The sequence below is a fragment of the Onychomys torridus genome, chromosome 14 (genome assembly GCF_903995425.1).
Source record: "Onychomys torridus chromosome 14, mOncTor1.1, whole genome shotgun sequence".
Taxonomy (NCBI): domain Eukaryota; kingdom Metazoa; phylum Chordata; class Mammalia; order Rodentia; family Cricetidae; genus Onychomys; species Onychomys torridus.
The window spans coordinates 4,947,483-4,964,840 of record NC_050456.1 but is presented as its reverse complement, the minus strand read 5'-3'; positions in this window follow the sequence as shown (position 1 = coordinate 4,964,840).

Sequence of the window (17,358 nt, the reverse complement as noted above, 5' to 3'; positions counted from 1 at the left end):
GTGGAAATATGTTTGAGGGAGAGCAACCTCTGGGAAGTTAGACTTGTTCTGATGAACACGGGCTGAAGTGGGAGGTGACGCTGGCCATGGTGAAAGAGATGGTCACACTTCAGGGCATCAACAGGACACAGCCAATGACAAAATCATGACAGATTTTGCTCATTCAGAGCGTTTGAGAACTGGTGTTTCAAAAGCATAGCTTCATACCTCCTCTTTTCCATTTGTCCTCCTTTTCCATGTTGGATTTTGTACCTCTCCCTTAGCTAAGAAAGATTTTCAGTTGCCTTCTACTGTGTGGTGTGGTACCCAAGCTCCAGGGACTCAGAGCCCATGGACACCTCTACACTAGGATGAGCCAACACACTGCTACCTCTACTCTAGAGAATTCTATTTCCTCTCAAATAAAGACATGCTTGTTTGGAAGCCAGAAATGGAAAATTAGAGGTGGAAATGATTCAGCTGTTCTTGGCTGCCCTGTGGTTCTCAGTTTGCACCCTTAAGCAGTTCCCAAAACCACTTAAGGTGGAGCTAGAGAAAACTAGAGTACATCACCTTCATCTCAGGAGTCAGGGAATAATTCTCTGTCAAATGTAATCATATCACATGTGTGTATACCTCTATGTATGCATGCACATTCATTATTGTAAATAAAATCCTGTATTTTATATTTTCATTAATGAAGGTAGCTCCCCATTGCCAATTAATCCTCAATACATCTTGCTGCAAACAACACGAACAAACAGATGTATTTACTATTCCTAGTATAACTGAAAGTATCCTGATCTTGGACTCCTTATTGATTTCCAGTATTATAAATTATGATGACATAATGAATGTTTCCAGTTGTTCATTCTCGGGATCAATTCCTAGACATAGATCTGGCATGGTCGGTTATTTGAATGTTTGTGAAGGCTCTTAACTCATATCATCCAGTGGCTCGCCTATAGGCAGTAGTTTAGAAGGTTCTTATTAAACTCAGCAAAGTTGTCTTTCAAAACACTTACTAGAATTAGTTTTTACCAAAATGTAAGGTATTAACTCAGAGTCACTTTTTATTTTCCTCCCTACTGAAGAAAATACAAGGTAAAAAGAAATCTTAGTAGAATTAAAATGAACATTAAATTATCGACTACAGTTTAAAAATAGTAGATAGTTTTTAAACTGTACAAAATGCTCTGTGTGTTTCCTTTCGGAAACACTGCTGTCTTGCACCATTTCTACAGACCTTGGAATTATGTTGTTTTTAAATCCCACATATTTGACTTTTGGCTATTTTTGAGCAAATAAATTCCTAAAACTTATTGATACATTAATATACTTGAAATAATATGACCTATGGACTGGGTGGCAACAATGTGTTTAGGCTAAAAACAACATGTGACTGAAGAGTTTGCCTTAAGCAGTAATGCAGAAATAGCATGGTTTGAACATTTTAATTTGTAATCTAAATTATGCTTATACCGTTAAAGATTTATTTTTGCCTATGAAAGAATTTCAATAATAATTAATACTATAAAGAGTATAATAGCACATTTTAAAAATTCACAATATTTGAAACATAAAACAATATTGTGGAATTTGAGTCATTTTTGTTTCAGAAGAATATTCTTTTTTTTCTTTTTTTTTTCTTTATTAAGAAATTTTCTAATCACTCTACATACCACCCACAGATCCCACCTCCTCCCTCCTCTCATCTCCCAGCCATCTCTCCCAAGACACCACACATCCCCACATCCCCCAAATCTAGGTCTCCCATGGGGAGTCAGCAGAGCCCAGCACACTGAGCCTAGGCAGGTCCAAGCCCCTTCTCACTGTACCAAGACTGCACAAGGTGTACAGGCACCCGATTCCCAAAAGCCTGCCCATGTACCAGGAATGGATCTCAATTCCCCTGCCTGGGTGTTCCCCAAACAGTTTGTTCCATTAAATATTTCTAAGTGAAAAAATTTTTCTTTGATGTATAGAAATAGTTAATTTTACTAAAATAGAGAATAAATTAAAACTGCCTTGATTCTGTGAGATTTCAACTGAATTTGGTCCAATGTTCTTTTCCATAGTCCTCAATTAGACAGCTGTTTTATTTCTAATCTTATTACCTTTCTTCATTTCCTTAGTAGAAATCATAAAATAAATTAATCAACTTTTCTCAATAATAATTATTTCCCCACTGTCTATATATCTACTGTAGGTTATGAAAACTTTTTAAATTTAAATTTTATGCATTATGAACAAGGTCAATACAATAACCTTCCATTCTAGTATCCTTTCAGAGAGGTGGTAATTGCCATTTCAATAATGTAGATTCTTCTAGACTTTTTTGTGCATTTGTAAAAATAAATAGTTATAAATAAATAAATAGCATGGTTTTCCTCTTTTAGACAAGTGGTAAAATGTGCCTACCATGAGACCACATGCCAAGCTGTTTCTTGTCTATGCCGTTTTCCTTTTGACCTCTGTACTGGATCTGAGAGCATGGTCAATCTGTCCTCAGCTATATAGTACTATAGTAGAGCGAGATCAAATGGTAGGTTAATTTTAGCTTTTTGAGAGTTTTCCACACTACTTTACAGAGTGGATGTCTGGGTTTTCAATCCCACCAACAGTGAATGAGGATTCCCCTTAGCCCCACACCCTCTTCAGAATTTGTTATCAGGTTTTTTTGTTTGTTTGTTTTTATCTTCGCCATCCTGACTGGGTTAATGTAAAATATAGAAGTTATTTTGATTTGCATTTCTCTAATTGCTAAGGATGATGGACATTTTTGAGATATTTCTTGGTCATGCTTATTACCTCTTTTGAGAACTCTGTTCAAATCTATAGCTTATTTTTGAATGTGTTGTTGGTTTTTGTTGTTTCTTTACTTTTTGATTCAGATTTCTTTGTATATTCTGGGTATTAATCCTCTGTCACATGTGTAGCTGGCAGATTCTCTCACACTCTGGGGGCTTCCTCTTCACTTGGTTGTTTTCTTAGCCTGGCAGAAGCTTTTTAGTTTTATGAGGCCCTACTTGTTGGTCTTAATCCTTTGGCAAATGGAATCCCATTCAGGAAGTTCTCTTCTGCATCTACATCATGTAGGGCACAGCCTATGTTTTCTTCTAGCAGTTTCATTATTTCAGGTTTCACATTTAGGACTTCAATCCATTTGGAGTCATTCTTTGTGCAGGTGACAGATGAAGGTCTAATTTCATTCTTCCACATGTGAACATCCAGTTTTCCCAGCACCAAAATACTGTTTTTATGTCTAATATATTCTTTCTATCTATCTATCTATCTATCTATCTATCTATCTATCTATCTATCTTGGCATTTGTCAAAAATCAAGTGGTTATAGTTATGTGTTTGGGTCTTCAATTTTTTACCATTTGTCTACATGTATCATAGTGTTTTTATTATTATAGCTCTGTAATATATTTTGAAACCTGGAATGACAATCCCTCCAACATTGTTTTTCCTCCTCAGGATTTCTTTGATTATCTGGGACCTTTCATGATTACATATGGATTTTAGAATAGTTTTGGTGTGTGTGAGAGGAATGAGATAGAGATTTTACCTGGGACTGCATTCAATCTGTAAACGGCTTGTAGTATAACCGCCATTTTCGAAATATTAATTTTGCCAAACCTTGAGAATATTCTAGTGTTTCTCAACCTCTTTCTTCAGAGATGTAAAGTTTTCAAAATGATTAGATTATAATCATCCAAAATGTATGTTATGAATAATTTAATAACTGTTTTTAAGTAAATAGGGAATTGTCCCTCAAATTTATACTTAGAATTGTAGTTTACTTGATTAACTGCCACATTTATATTACATGAAAGATCACATGTTTCAGTGGAGTTTTTGCATTTGCATTGATACAGTCCTCAACTCTGTCCCAGAGCATGTTTTATGTATAATTCTAAAGTATGTTTAATATACAATAGATAAGGTCACTTCTTGGTTTCATCTTGTAAGTTTTTATTTTTGTGTAGTCACTGTTCTTTATGAATTTCAAACTTTGCATTTTCTTAGCAGATAAATTAATATTATACTAAATTCAGACTGTTTAGAAAAGAACTGACACTTTCAAAGTGTTGGATCTTCCTGTTCATGAACACAGTGTTATCACCACTCATCTCTCTTCTGTTTCAGTTCCCTAAATTCTCACTGGGGTTATTCCTAAATTGTACATATGAGTACAGCTGTTATAAATTGATATTAATTATTGATAGACTCTAGGAAAAAATGCTGCTTCTGGCTGTGCTCAGGTCGAGGACAATCCATCACACTGTATTAATAGTTTCCTCCTGTAGCCCTTCTTACAGATGCATCACTAACTTGGTGAGGAAGCTAATCGGACAGATAGGAAATATTTCTCAGTGCCTGGGAAAGGAAGAGTTGGTCAGATGGTGTGAAGTTCAACTGTGGGACACATGTTTGGCAGGGTGTGCTACTTTTAACAGAAGTATTTGTGCAAACTCATATCCTCTCTTCTGCCTCTCCATCACAGAATTTTGCAGTGTAACCAACTAACATGTTTGACACAATACTCAATTTTGCAGACATATTACTTTTCAAATGATATCAAGGTCATCTTTCAGCTCAACGGATTCTGAGGAACTAGAAACTATATTTCACAGTATACAGACTTCCTTTTTCTCTACTTCTCATACTTATTGCTACAGATACTTGGCTTTTGATCTAATGTGTTGACACTATGAACTTCTCACCATTAAAAAGTAACCTGTCAGACCCCCAAATGATGCCACCAGGAAGTAAGATGGATAAAACAAATGAACTCACATAGAGAAACAGTGTTTGTTCCCTAGCAACATATATCTGACCAAACATTACACAGAATACTTTTGCCTGCCTTAAAATGTTTGGATTACTTCTGTCTTTCATTCTGAGATAAGCAGTATTTACAGTACAATGAAAAATTAACTAAATTTGGCAAGCTGTAAGGAGTTCAAAAGTTTGTGAAGGTACAGAAACCCTCATGTTTTATTTGAATTGGACACTGACTTTTAACTTAGCTACAAAACTAATTTTTCTGGTTATTTCCTACTTAAAACCCATCAATCTTTGGACATTAGGTAAGAAATGGAAAGGTAAATATGATGTAGGAGTTATTGATGTGACACTGTCCTTAAATAAGAAAGGATATTTTGTAGGCAGGTGTGGTGGCTGAGATTACTAATCCCTGTACTAAGGGAGACTAAATCGGGAGGGTTGGCATGCACTCCAAGCCTGCCAGGGCTATAGAGTGACATTCTTTCTCAAACAATAAAATACACACACACACACACACACACTCTCTCTCTCTCTCTCTCTCTCTCTCTCTCTCTCTCTCTCTCTCTCTCAATATATATATATTGAGAATGCCAATGAAGAATGTTTTGGTCCTGAGTTGTGGAGGTTGATTATGATCCTGTAGCTTCCACTAGATAATACTCAACTTGCAGCTTAACCATTGTCCTTGTGGTTCTGTCTGCACTGAGCTATATTAAGCAAGCATAACTAGGCATCAGGATTAAACATTCATTTAAAGCAAAATTTCTCAATTAGAAGCCATACACATTATCTGTAAAAGGATGAACCATATTAATGAAAATTTAAAAACCAAGAGCTGTAAGAGATTTTATTAAATAGATATCTCTTGGCTTTTAATTAATAAAATCCAACAGCTTTAGTAAACAAAAAATGTTTCTTAAAATTTCTACTTAATCTCTTAAATTAATTTAGGACAATGACTCAATACCAAAATCAAAATGATGTCTTCTTTCAACATGTCAAGGAACATGATTTTCTTAATCTTCAGGTGACCAGTGTGGGAGAAAAATCATGACTAGCCCCCTCACACCCTCCAGTCTTGGTTAAATAACATATTTGTCTTATTGTTGTTTTCATTGTAACTGTTTTTATTGACGTATTATGAAGAAAAAGTACAGAACGTGCATAAATTAAAATCCAATGTTGTTTTTTTACATTTTATTTTATTGTTCATGTGTGTGGATGTTTAACCCACATGTATGCATATGCATCACATGTATGTCTGGGGCACACAGATGTCAGAAGGGAGCATTGGCTCCCCTGGAACTGGAGTTATAGACAATGGTGAACTGTTACATAGGTTCTGAGAACTAAACCCAGGTCTCTGCAAGAACAGTAAGTGTTCTTAACCACTACACCACTTTCCAAATGAAGCCAATACATTTTAAAACATAGTCGTGTAAGCAGCAAACCATCAAAAATTAAACCATCATAACTCCTGACATAGAAACTTCTCTTCACTACCCTTCCCCCATAAAGGGGCTATCTCTTCTAGCTTCTATAATCAACTATTAACTCTGCTTATTTGTGAAGTTTATATTCATGAAACAACATCAAATGTGGGTTTGTTTTGTACTATTTTCTGAACACTTTGACATTTAAATTTGTTCTTTGACAGTTTCATCCTCTCCCATCTTCTTACTACCTTGTCTGTGTGTCCTCTTCCCCACAAATCACTTTCTGATGGACATGTTTATTTGTTTTGGTTTGTGGCCATTGAACTTAAACGAGGCTTTCAGTCCAAACATGAATTTGGAGCTAACTGTTGGAGTCTAGTGATCATACAACTGAAGTCAATGTTTCCCACTTTCCCAGAATCTACCAATAGCCAATAAATAGTTCAAGAGTAAGAGGTAGAGCCCTGTGTAAGGAGTGTATGTACAGTAGCATATGTAACTTACCAGCGGTTACACCACAGAAGAAAACAATCCTCCATGTCCCAACAATCACTAATAGCACTAACCTCCCAGAGAGGATAGAGGCCTCAAGGGCCCCTCTGTCATACGTGATAAACCATTCACGATGGGCCCAGTCATGTGCTGGCGTTGTGTAGGTGACCACAGCTGGCAGGTAATGACAGCTGCCAGGCTTCCTGAGTGCAAGAGTTGTATCATATCCAGAAACTGTCCTTTTGCTGACCATCTCCAATCCCTCTGGCTCTTATAATCTTTATGGTTCCTCTACCATTATGCCTCCTGAGCTGTGGAGGGGATGTTAAATTTCCCTTTTAGGCATGAACACTCTGACATCCTTTGGCCACATTTGAGTCTCTGTATAGCAACCACTGACCACCACACAAAAAAGCTTCTCTGAGGAAGGCTAAGAGCAGCAATAATCTATTGCAATAAACATGTATTTAGTAGGCCATTTGATGATATGATCACTTAGCAAAACAATAGTAATAGGCTCTATAGGGCCTATAACTTCCCCAGACACACAGATGGTTGACTAGGTCATAGTACCAGGCTTGAGTTCCTTCCTAGGGAGAAGGTCTTAAGTCCAATCATAAAGTGGTTAGTTATCCCAATAGTCATGCCACTATTACAACAGAGGTCATATCACATCTGGAAGATCATTATTGCAGCTTGTTGGATTTATCATTGAGTAAGGCTATTGATGACTATTCTCCCCTAGCTTTCTGCATAGCACTATCTAGTACTAGGGAAGCTACCTATTTCAGCTCCAGCTTCATTTCTATGAAACCTGTGACAAAACTATGTCCACATATACATTTGAAAACATCATCAACAGTAGTCATAAAATTGATAATAGTCATTGCATGTGCTCATTCCTTTACCTACATTATTTAATGGCTTTTTTTTTTTTTTTTTTTGGTTTTTCAAGACAGGGTTTCTCTGTGTAGCTTTGTGCCTTTTCTGGGTGTCGCTCTATAGACCAGGCTAGCCTCGAACTCACAAAGATCCGCCTGCCTCTGCCTCCCAAGTACTGGATTAAAGGCATGCACCACCACCTTCCGGCTTTGATGGCAAATTTATGAGGAATAAATACTGTAATTATGAGTTTTGTTAAACACAGGCACCAAGAGGTGAATTACTTGAAGGCCACCCAGATGGTAAGTAAGAAAACCAAGTTTCACCCAATATCTAATTCCAGAACTCAGGCCTTTAAGCTTGTTCTTGCTTATCTCCTCTCTCCTTTCTCCTTTTCCTCTTCTCCCTCCACCCATCCTTCCTACTATTTCCCTTCCTCATTGTTCCTCTTCTCTCCTTTCTTTCTTCCTCTTTCCACACATATATGTGTATGAATATTAAAGCACAAATATTATATGTTCTATATAGATAGGAAAACTGAAGCACAGAGAGCTAAGAAATTGCCACAAATTAACAGAATTATAGAATTAAATGATTTAGGAGCCAGAGCTTTTACATTCAATGACTGGGTTTTTTACTACTATTTTCTCTATCATCTGTGAAAAGTAATTCTAATAAAAACATGCCATTACTAGTAATAAAAATCTATTCATACAAAGACATATTTGTTGTGGAATATTATTTTAAACTGTATTACATTTGTGTGTGCTGTGGAACATTTGTTTAATTATGCAAATATATGTTGCATTTTTGTTGCATTTGTTTAACTCTGTGAAGCTGTGTTACTGTGCCTGTCTAAAACACCTGATTATTCTAATAAAGAGCTGAACAGCCAATAGCTTGGCAGGAAAGGATGGGGAGGCTGGCAGGCAGAGAGGATAAATAGAAGGAGAAATCTAAGGAGAAGAGTGAGAAAAGAAGGGACAGCCACACAGCCAGACACAGAATAAGAAGGGGAGAAAAGTTGTACAGTAACAGATAAAGGTAAGAGCCCAGAGGCAAAAGATAGATGGATTAATTTAAGTTAAGAAAAGATGGCTAGAAACAACCAAGCTAAGGCTGGGCATTCATAAGTAATAATAAGCTTCTGTGTGACTTATTTGGTAGCTAGGTGGCAAGACTCCCAAAAGGGACCCCCAAAGAGTAAAGAGTAAAAAACAATCAACAACACACATTTGTAGAAATATACATTACTTTCGTTGAGGAGGATCTTTACCTTCCATCTCCAGTCTCTCTAATGGGCAATTCAGCATCAGCAACATCTGTGAACATTAGTTTATGTGTTGCATATTTATGCCAGTTAATTGTGAATAATGCTTTTTCCATACTACATAGTTATATTTGGCTTATTTTTTAGGCAAAGATCAAAGAAAAAGAGAGTGAATATTTGAGGACTAAAACTGGAATTAAGGTGGATGACAACTTCATTTGAAGAGAGTTTTAAAAAGATGTCACAATTAGAAACAGAAAACTAGATTGTAATAGTCAATGTCCATGCACAGTATGAGGTGCTCATTGATATAAACATGCCACTAATGGCAACAAAGTAATTTCAAGCACTGTCCCCATTATAATATGACTCTGCAACCATTAGTGAACTGGTTTGGTGACATAAGACCTTGAAGAGGTCTGCAGTCATTTTAGCTGGCGTGACATTATACTGCAGTGCTACTTGTCATCACCTCCTTTCTGTAAAGTCCATCTCATCGGGCACAAGCAGTACATACAGGTAAAACAGGTATGAAGCCTGTTTTAAATCACTGTGTATGTATAATTTGGGGCAGAGAAAAGCTCTCTTTAAATATTAAATGAGCAAAAGAATAAATGAAGATATAAAACATTGAGGTTCAAATACACAGAGTTTAAGCAAACTATATCTCTATTATACTAGACAGCCTGGGATACCAAGTGTCTTAGTTAGGGTTTCTCTTGCTGTGAAGAGACACCATGACCATGACAACTCTTATAAAGGAAAACATTTAATTGGGCAGCTTACAGATTTAGAAATTTAGTCCATTATTATCATGGTGGGAAATACGTTAGCATGCTGGCTGACATGCTGCTGGAGAAGGAACTGAGAGTCCTACATTTTTGATGCACAGGCAATAGGAAGTGGTCTAAGACACTGGATGTAGCTTGAGCATAACTGAGACTTCAAAGTCCACCTCTACAGTAACATACTTCCTCCAACAAAGCCACACCTCCTAATAGTGACACTTGCTTTGGGGTCCATTTTTCTTTCAAACCACCACATCAAGTTTAAGCTCATCTCATCAGAGGACAAATTAGAGGTGGTAGCATAATTTGTACCATGGTGAAATGGCTGAGTTGTGACTAGAATGTCAATTATAGCTAGGATCTGGAAGAATTCATCCCTGTTTCTTGCCTAACTCTAAAGAGTCACTCCCACCAACAGCTTTGACTCAGTGGACTTTTCCTTTCTCCTTGATGCAAGGTCTTTTCTTGGATTCCAGTGCACCATACTCTCTTGGTTTTTATTTTTTCATGGTTCACTCATTCATGCTCCTTGCCTAGCTCACCCACTTCTTCCCAACTTAACTTTTATTTTAATAGTGTCTGTAGAACAGCCAACTTTAGAAACTACTAAATCTAGCTTATTATGTTTTTCTTTTATGAAGCAGTTTTTTGGTATTGCATCTAGGAACTCTTTGCCTAATTCAAAACAACACAAAAAATTTCCACAATTTTACCTTGTAAAATGTTTCATAGTTTTCTGTTAACATTCATATCAATTATCTAATCTGAGCTAATTCTTGTGTATAATTAAATGTATTAATTGACATTGATTTTTGTATGTTTGTGTGCATGCATATTCATGTGTCTGCAGGCACATGTGTGTTCAGGTGCATGTGCAGGTGCATAAACATGCTTGGGGAGGCCGGGTGACGACATTGAGGTCATTTATCAGTTGCCATCCACTTTTTTGTGTGTGTTGTCTTTGAGGCAAAGTCTCTCACTGCTTAGGAATTTGCTAAGTGTCATAGGCTAGCTGGCCAGTGAATTCCAGGATGTCTCCTATCTCCAATTCCCCAGTGCTGGGAAAATAAGCACGCATTACAACATTCAGGGTTTTTTTTTCTTTTATTGAAAATAGATTTTTTTCTTGCACAACATATTCTTATTATGGTTTCTCTTCCTTCTACTCCTCTCGGTACCTCCCCACCTCCCCTCCATTCTGGATCCACAGTCTTTCTGTCTCTAACTAGAAGAGAAAAAGCTATCTAAGGAGTAATAATAAAATAAAAGACAATAAGATAAATAAAAAAGAAACAAATCAGTATATGACAAAGCAACCAAAAAAAAAAAAAATCCAAAGAAAAAACACAAGAAACACATATAGATGCAGAGATAGACATATCTACACACTCAAGAATCTCATTAAAAAAAACCAAAAATGAAAGCCATAATATATACACCAAGAGCCTATAAGATAGAATAAATATACAAAACAAAACAAACAAACAAAAAACAAAACCTCATCCTTACTTAACATTGTGAGACAATGAGCTTCCAAAGATGCTGTTGAATTCATCTTGTATTGGCTATCTACTGCTGGGTATGGGGCCTACACTTAAGAGTGGTCTGTTTCCCCAGTAAGCCTCCTTTGGAAAAAATTAATTTTTCATTTGCAAGTAGCTATCAATTATGAGATAGCTTCTGAGTTAGGCATGGGAACATGTGTCCACTTCTCCTTTCAGCTTTAGGACACCATGAGATGCCAACCAGTGCTGGCCCTGTGCATGCTGCCTCAGCCTATGACTTCATATGTGTGCCAGCCCTGCTGTGTCTAGAAGGCCTTAATTCATTGGTGTCCTCCATCCCCTCTGGCTCTTACACTTCTTCTGCCTCCCCTTCTGCAGAGTTCTCTGAGCAGTGAGGGGAGGGATTTGATGAAGAAAAGATAATTCTCAAAATGCAATTGTAATTTTGGGGGGTCTATGGGCCCTCACTGGCCAGTAACTCCAAAAAGGGTAACCAGTTCTTGGCACTGGAATTTTTGTTTGTTAATCTGTGATGTCTAGTAAATTCTTTAATGCCCTGTTAAAGGGTAACTCCATTTAGTGTCTTTTTGTAGTGTATACATTCATGTATGTCTGTGTGCAAGATTTTTATAATAGTACGTTTTTTTTAGACCCCTAAATGTTAAAGACTATTGCCAGTGATACTGATTACTCTTCAGAATTTAAGGATAAGACCCTTTCACTGTTGACACCACACAGTTAAGTTATAGGACACGGAGAGATGAAGTTGCTACTTACCTGAAAGCTTTTATCCCTACTGTTTATCTTTCATGGGTTAGAAGGGAAAAAAAAGAATAATCATCAATTTTACCTAACATTGGGCTTTTAGAACTACAATAATGACTGACCTAGCAAGATATACCCACTGGTGCAACAGAAACACTAACATCATGGGGGTAACCAACAATTTTCTAGTTGGATTTAAGGCCCACTCCTTAAGATGACATCCTTACCTGGAGCCATTATTTGAGCCAAGACCCTGAGTCTAGATGGATCATAGGCCCTAGAGGAAGAACCTGTTACTATTATTCTGCTAAATAGATATAGTATTAACCTGACTTCTAAAGACTTATAATACCCATCTCATCAGAGTAGCTTCTATTTGCAATAGATGATGATTAACAAAGAGACTCACAATTGGTCAAGATGCTGAGGGACTATGGAATGCTCAGTCCAAAATAGGGTATCTACATCATATTACCTCTTCTCATGACTCTGGGATCATTGCAAAAGAGGGATCAGAAAGATTTTAAGAACCAGAGGTGTTGGTTGACAATAAGAAAATTTTCTGCATACTGTAGAGCTGTTGCATATATGATCAACCAGTGGTTATGCGAGCATGCACAAGACCGTACAAGCTCAAGACAGACAAAATACAGCATGGAGTGGAGAGGGGGGTACAGTTTCACGTAGGGCTGAGCAGACAATAGCAATTGATAGCTGCTGAGAGAGGAAGGGATACTTTTCTTTAGAAATGTATTAAGTAGATTGGCCACACTCCAGTAGAAGGCCAAATATCCAAGAACATATGGGCAGCACAAATGGGACTCAACAGTTTAAGAAAAAGAGGACACAAAATTGGGTGGGTTATAGAAGTAGGGTAGATCTGGGTGGAATTGGAGAGCATTAATATTGTCAAAACACACTGTCAGAAATTCGCAAAGAATTTATATAACACCAGATGCTTCATCAAAGAAGATATTTGCAAAGCAAAGAAACACCTGAAAAGAATTTCAACATCATTATCCCTAGGGAAAGACAGATCAAAATATGTGTCACCACTGTCCCATGTTAGAGTGGCCGAAGTAAATGTTACTGACCCAAATCAAGTCCAGGCGGAGAGGAGGAGCAGCTGTGAGCTGCGGGTGGGGTGGGAGTACAAACGGCTGCTGCCTCTTCAGAGAATTGCTTGAAAGTTCCTTACCAAGTTAGAATGCATTTCAATATGATTTATCAGTTCCACAATTAGAGATTGCCTGCAGAGAGCTGCAATCCCATGTCCATACCTTATCCTTGGTATGAATACCTATAACAATTCTTTACCGAATTTCCCAAGCTGGAATGAGCCAATGTGTCCTTCAGTGGGAGAATGCTAAGCAATCCGTGCCTTAGGCATACAATGGGGTGGTGATTGCTGAAGAAAAACAATAACTAAACAACACCTTGGTTGACTCTCATAAGCATTTTACTAAGTAATAAAAAAGAAACAGTTTGGTGGAAAACGGATCAAATGGAAAGGGAATGGAGAAAGGAAGGGCAAGAGAGCCAGGCTGTGAATAGATATCATGAGGACATTTAGGGGCTCGGAGGGGGGATGCTCTGTATATTTTATCTAAATTTAAACATTTGTAAATTTCACAAAATGTGAATAGGTGTATGACAATGTGAACTTAACATGATATTATTTTCATAAATACATTTGGTTATTCTTGGTGCTTTTTTCCAAGACACTTATACCAAAAAGTAAATGGTAAACCAGGGATTGACTGATTAAAAGGAATATTACTAATCAAGAATTAGGAAATATATATTCATTTGATACAGAGTTTTTCTGTAAATTATTTCTTTTATTTGGAGATTTCTAAAGGTAGGTAGATTGATTTGTAGATAAGATGAAGGATGAGGCTCTAATCACCTAGATATCCCCGAAAAAGTGAAATCTGGACAGTCTCAGAAAGCTCACCAAGCTTGGGGTGCTCATGGAGGAGTAGTCAGCAGAGTTTGGAAGGGACACTGAGACACAGCTCAATAGCAAGGTGGTTGTGATCCAGGCCACATGGGCCTAATCTATTTCAAAGGTGGAATGCAAACCCGGGAAAATTGTGAGTAGAAGAGACATACCTGAGTCGTTCTAAAAATACTTGTTTTGCATATTGAATGGATGAAAGACCAAAGTGCATGAGGATGCAGCGAGGCAGCCAGATAGAGAGAAAACAGCTTTCATCATGTAAGGCCATAGAAGAATCAATAATTTAGCAATTTACAAAACAAGGTGATATAAAAGATTGAATTAAATAAGTACTTTATCAGAATAAAAAAATATTAACATGCTAATGTCTCTTCTTTACATACTTGCCGTTCTATAAAGTGACAGTCAAATATTTTTCTTTTTGACTTTATTATGGAATTATTATATACTTGTCTTATTGGTATTATTAAGTTAAAGAGATAATCTATTTTTAAATGGAAAGATGCAGTACATGTTAAGCTCCATATGAAAAAAACAAGGAAGTGATGGTCGTAATATGAGTTGTTTAGAATAAAGTGAGATTGGTGATATTTTTCCCTGTGCCTTTCATGCTGCAACCATTTGAAGATAAATAGTTCTTTAACAAGCCAGACGAACAAGATCCTCCTCTGCCAAGTCAGGGAGCTTCTCAATTTGAACAGGACTCCAGCTCTAGCCTACAGCCATTTCCTCCTTTCAGATGACAGCGGCTGAGCAGCTCCTTTTCTCCTTTGCAGCAGTCTGCCCTACAGCTAGCTTTGAATTCAACTGCTGCACTTGTTTGGTGAGAATTTTTTTCAATATTCCAGGCTGAATGTATTCACTGTTCACAACCAGCATAGAGCCTAAAGGCAACTTTCAAAATACATATGCAAGATAAAGGAGAGAGAGATACAGTAGCGTGTGATTATAATGTCTGACTAGCAGTCTCTCATGAGTTGTTGACAAATCTAACCTTAGCTTTGCAAGGCTACCACAAGCTATGAAATGAGAAATATCTGTATGTATGTATGTATGTATGTATGTATCTATCTATCTATCTATCTATCTATCTATCTATCTATCTATCATCTATCTGTTTATTTATTTTTGTTTTCTTTTCTTTTTGGTCTCTGGCTCAGGATCCTCCTTGGTGCTGGGATCACAGGGTATCCCACCATACCAGGCATAAGGAGACATTAGACATCTTTTATGGTTTGTTTATTTGTTTGTTTGTGTTTTTCAGGCAGGTCTTAAACCCCCTGTGTAGACCACCAAGCTGGTCTTAAACTCACAGAAATTACTTCCTCTGCCTCTCCAGAAATGGGGTGAAGGACAGATTCCTAATGTCTGAACCCAAACATTCCCCTCATGCTTCACTATCCAACTCAGTTAGATAGAAACTCATGATTTAAATCTTTTCCTCAAGACCGGTCACATACACAAAATATCTAAGTGAGGTAATTCATTTGGTAACTAGTGAGATTGAATTATTTCCATGATGTGTACATACTTCAGACACAACACATTAATTATACATGATAGAAAACATATCTGTTGGACCAGCAGGATGGCTGTGAGGGTAAAGATACCTCCTGCTAAGGCTGATGACCTGAGTTCAAGTCCCAGGGTCCATGTGGTAGAAGGAGAGAACTCCATCCCACAAGTTATCTTCTGACCTTCACAAGTATGCCATGGTATGCCCCTCCTAATTTTTTCTTAAAGCTATATTTATTACTTTAGAAAAATAAAACTTTAAAGAAACTAACTTTTAAATTAAAAGTAAATAACAACCCTGGTGCCAAGCCATTGTTTGCACAGGTAAACACTTGTGGTTTGTGTTACTTCCTTGTATTCATTACCAAGCATGTGGGAGGAAGGGTCAATTAAAATGTGAGAGAGCAGGGATTGCCACCATCAATTGCCATTTCTCCTGATTACATTTGATACTATTCTTGTTAAGCAGAATATCTTTCAAATATAAAGTTCTGCTATTTCAAGTACAAAAATCTTTCCCTGAGAGATAGATTTGTCCCTAAAATTTCTGCCAATGTCTCTTAGCATTTAATGATGTTTCAATTTGCTGTGAACACACAGATAGACAAAGCTCCTGCATAGACCATATTTATCAAATTATTTCTTATCATTGTCTCATTGAAATACAAAATGGTTAGTGCTCAGAAAACCATATAAATCAATTACCATAATCTGGAGCTTGCAGACAGAATGCCGAATGAAATTTTAAGGTCTTGTTTTGAATTCATGTAAAACTAAGAGCTAAGAAATAAGAGTATATGAAGGATATTTCAATTGGTTAATTATGAAAACAACGCATATTCATGAGGAAGATGTATTTTTCAGATGCGAGTGTTTTCCCTTTTTTAGCTTATTTACAACTCATAGTTACTGAACTGGAATGTAAGGTCAGAAAAAAGATAGAAGGGAAAAAAGAATAGTTCAGACTTGAGAGTTGAGTGTAAAGGGATTATGGGACTTTCATGGGGAAATACCCACAAAAGATTGACTGCTTGCGCATTTAGAGAGTCCTGAGCTAAAGACGCAGAATCTTGTTAAAAGCATGTTGATAACAGAAGAAGTGATGGTGACTCACAAGGAAGAAGGGTGGGTATGCTAGGACACTTCACAGTAGGATTTTACCTTCACCAGATGTCACACCATCTCTGTTAGTTTACATCCTGATACATTGATACACAGTTAAGAGGACTGAATTTACACTTCATACAGTCCATAAAACAGAGAGGCAGAAATAATTTCCCAAGAAAAAACATTGTATGCATGTTTCTCTCTACTCCAAATACTTCCCAAGACCTGGCCATCTGGCAAAACCCAACTCATTTGCCTTTTTTGTTTGTTTTGTTTTTTGTTTTTTGTTTTTTCGAGACAGGGTTTCTCTGTGTAGCTTTGGTGCCTATCCTGGATCTCACTCTGTAGACCAGGCTGACTTCAAACTCACAGAGATCTGCTTGCCTCTGCCTCCCTAGTGCTGGGATTAAAGGCATGAGCCAACACCACCTGGCTCATTTGCCATTTTTTATGAGTCACTGCTGACATGCCGAAATCAACCTGTCTTTTTCTTCCCATTTCCAAATGCTAATTCCCACCCTGTTCTGCCTGTTCTCCCTGCTACATTGAATGGTTCTGGAGGCAAGACCATGTTCTCTTCCTCTTTGTATTTGTATTTATCATTCCCAGCCAATGTCATTTATATTAAAATTCCTTTTTTAAAAAAAAATTCATTAAAATCTATTTTCCTTCATACTGTCTAATCTACCATCTACTACACTAGCGTATCTGCTGTCTCAGACTCAAATTGACACAAGAACCCATGGAGTATCTTGTTCTATGGCACACACCTCTGATGAGGACTTCGGCAAGCTAATTAGAAGTCTTCTCTCTGCTGAGAGGAAAATTTCATGAGGGTGGGACTATACCCTCTTCTCCT